The sequence below is a fragment of the Canis lupus genome, chromosome 37, assembly GCF_003254725.2.
Source record: "Canis lupus dingo isolate Sandy chromosome 37, ASM325472v2, whole genome shotgun sequence".
Taxonomy (NCBI): Eukaryota; Metazoa; Chordata; class Mammalia; order Carnivora; family Canidae; genus Canis; species Canis lupus.
This window is the reverse complement of record NC_064279.1, coordinates 3,428,448-3,431,500: the sequence shown is the minus strand read 5'-3', so window position 1 is coordinate 3,431,500 and position 3,053 is coordinate 3,428,448. Positions and strand designations below refer to the sequence as shown.

The window sequence follows — 3,053 nt, the reverse complement described above, 5'->3', positions numbered from 1 at the left end:
TTTTAATTCAATGCTGAACTTTCTTTTATTATTTAATATAATCAGAGATCTACAAATGTTCATAAAGAAAAAAAAAAAAAAAAAAAACTCTCCAGGGGCCTGGAGGGCTCAATCGGTTAAGCATGTGACGCGATTTCGGCTCAGGTCGTGATGTCAAGGTTGTGGGCAGGCACTGCATCGGGCTCTGCACTCAATGTGGAGTCTGCTTCTCCCTCTCCCTCTGCTCCTCCCTTGTTGCTCCCCCAACTCTCTCTCTCTCAAATAAATAAATAAAATATTTTTAAGGTCTGTTATCCAAAATTCACCTAATGTTATGTCTATTACTGTGAATATTATTTTTTTACATTTCCTTATCCTCAGTTTTTCTATTTCCTTTTCACACTTTCATATTCTGTATTATTTCTTATATTTCTAACATTCATGTTATGAATATGTGTTGTAATGTACCAAGTTCTGGACTTGAGTGCAGTGTTTGCTCAAGGACATCAGCGTTTAATGGAATACTCCCCTGTTTTCACCCCACAACCATAAAGTGTGGTGGAATGTGGTCATGACATTATTTGTGTTTACTTAATTTCAAGGGATGGAGATAATCAGAATACCTACGAAATCAGTGATAGATTGCCTACACATTAAATGGAAGCTCATACTTCATGGAAACCCAGGACAGATGGTGCTTCTGGAAGCCAGAAAATCACTAAGGAAAATGGAATCTCAGCTGTCAACACCTGACTTATTTCCTTGACCCCCTTCTTAGCAATCTAAATTTAGATTCCTATTCTAGTAATTGGCTTTTAGCAAAACTCGGATGCCCACAGTGTTTTTCCCTTTGCCTCAATTCCTGTGTCTAACCAGCTAACTAGTTCTGTGTTGATCTAATCCTAACTCCTGAGAAAAAAATATCTAGTAAATAAATAGCATCCTTCTTGATGTGCACACTTATGACTAAGGAACTCTAGAATTCATATTAACTTATGAAGTTAACTTAATTCATATTAAGTTATGAAGACTTCATTACCTTAGCTTGCCCAGGGTGCTATGGGAAGCAATTTCATGCTTGCAGAGCTATAGCCAACCCCACATTTTTCAAGGCTCAAAACCACCTATATAATACAGCTTTCCCCCACTGTCTGAAAGTAGAGCGATCCTATGAAAGCTTTCATATGCTGAAATGGAGCAAAGCAAAGAAGCAATTACCATTCATTCATGTGGGGAAATGCTTGAGCCTTTCCAGACCCCCTAAATAATGTCTCTTAGGCTTTTCTGATTCCTTAAGACACATCTTCCTATGGATGCACAAAACAAAACCAAATTAAAAACCCAGAGATAAAGCACAGATGCTCACAGAGTTCAACACGATGGCAGCTTGTTGCTGAGAGGCTGAGTATAGTTGCTGCGGAAAGAACCTGGTGGGGCCCCTCTTTCCCTTCTGGATATGCACTGCCTCTATAAAGGTTCACCGCAAAACACATGCGGAACCCCATTTTTGCTTTTTTGCCTTTTCTCATAAAAGTGAAAATCCTATCAGATTTCTTTCAGTTACCAACAAAAGAACAAATGTAAGTCTTTCATAAAAACAAAATGGTATGACATGAACTTTCAAAAAGCAAGACATACTTGCTTTTTGTTAGCCTAATCACTACTTATGATTAGTACTTAGAATGTTCTCTCTTCTCCTCTAACTGGTCTAAATTTCTTTAGTTGGTTTGCATGAACCCCTAAAATCTATCACTAGTCTTTGGGAAGTGTCCATAGTACTAGTCAAGCTTTAATCAATTTGCTATAAAAGCTTTCTGGTCATTTTCATTTATTAGCTCCCACCAACCTTCAGTCATTTTTCCCTGCGATAAATAGGGAAGACAGGAAAATACTGTTACAGTCTACATACACAATATAATCAACCTGGGATGTTGCCTCTTCTACTACATTAAAAATATCATGTTACAGGGGCAGCCCGGGTGGCTCAGCGATTTAGCCGCCGTCAGCCCAGGACCTAATCCTGGGGACCTGGGATCAAGTCCCATGTTGGGCTCCCTGCATGGAGCCTGATTCTCCCTCTGCCTGTGTCTCTGCCTCTCTCTGTGTCTCTCATGAATAATAAATGAATCTTTAAAAAAATAAAAAAAAATACCATGTTACAGATGTAACTATATTCTCTAAGAAATATACTATGAAAAATTATATTAGAACAAAAAACAATTGCTTAATTATTTGGATTTGGATACAATTTCTAAGACAATCTGTTTTGAGCTGAAGGACAAACTGGTTACTAGAGTGGCTTTCATTTTTGTCCTTAAAATTGCATTTTGCATTGTAATATGTATAAAACTGAATTCTTTTTTAAAAATCCTTTTCCTGTGGTAAAAATAGATATTGTAAAATAATGAAGAAAATAATTCTAATGTAAATATACTAATAGATGTCTGCATTATAGAAAATCATCGAGTTAATAAGCTCATTAATCCATTCAAAGGATTCCCATGAACACAAAAATGTCCAGATGAAAAGTTTGCATATTCGTAATGTGTAAATTATTGTGGCATAAATTATTTAGGTAGGAAGTAAGAGTAACAATAATCATGAAAACTATATTTTGTCTTTACAAAATATTTTTAGTGTAAGCTTCAATTTGTCACTGAAAAGATTATCACAAATCAAGTTTCTCAGTTTGATCTTTAATTTGTTGCTATAGGGACACCTGGGTGGCTCAGTGGCTGAGCGTCTGCCTTCTGCCCAGGGTGTGATCCCGGGTCCCGGGATTGAGTCCTGCATGGGGCTCCCCACAGGGAGCCTGCTTCTTCCTCTGCCTGTGTCTCTGCCTCTCTCTGTGTCTCTCATGAATAAACAAATAAAATCTTTAAAAATAATAATAATGATAATATGTTACTGCATCTCAAAAAAATGTATATGTCTCTGTCAAAAGTCAAATATAAGTATGTCAACCACAATTACAAATGGCAATGCTATCTTAATTTAAGGAGATAATTGATATTGTAATAATCTGAAGTCAATTAAGCCTGAATATCTTATATCTTAAAATAAAAATCAACATA

General features: G+C 36.4%; 1 long non-coding RNA gene across 1 annotated transcript in view; it reads right to left on the bottom strand.

Annotated features, from left to right (window-relative positions):
• LOC125754515 (uncharacterized) overlaps nucleotides 1-3,053 on the bottom strand; it is a 72,503-nt gene that overhangs the window by 6,272 nt on the left and 63,178 nt on the right. The gene's annotated exons all lie outside the window — the stretch shown is intronic.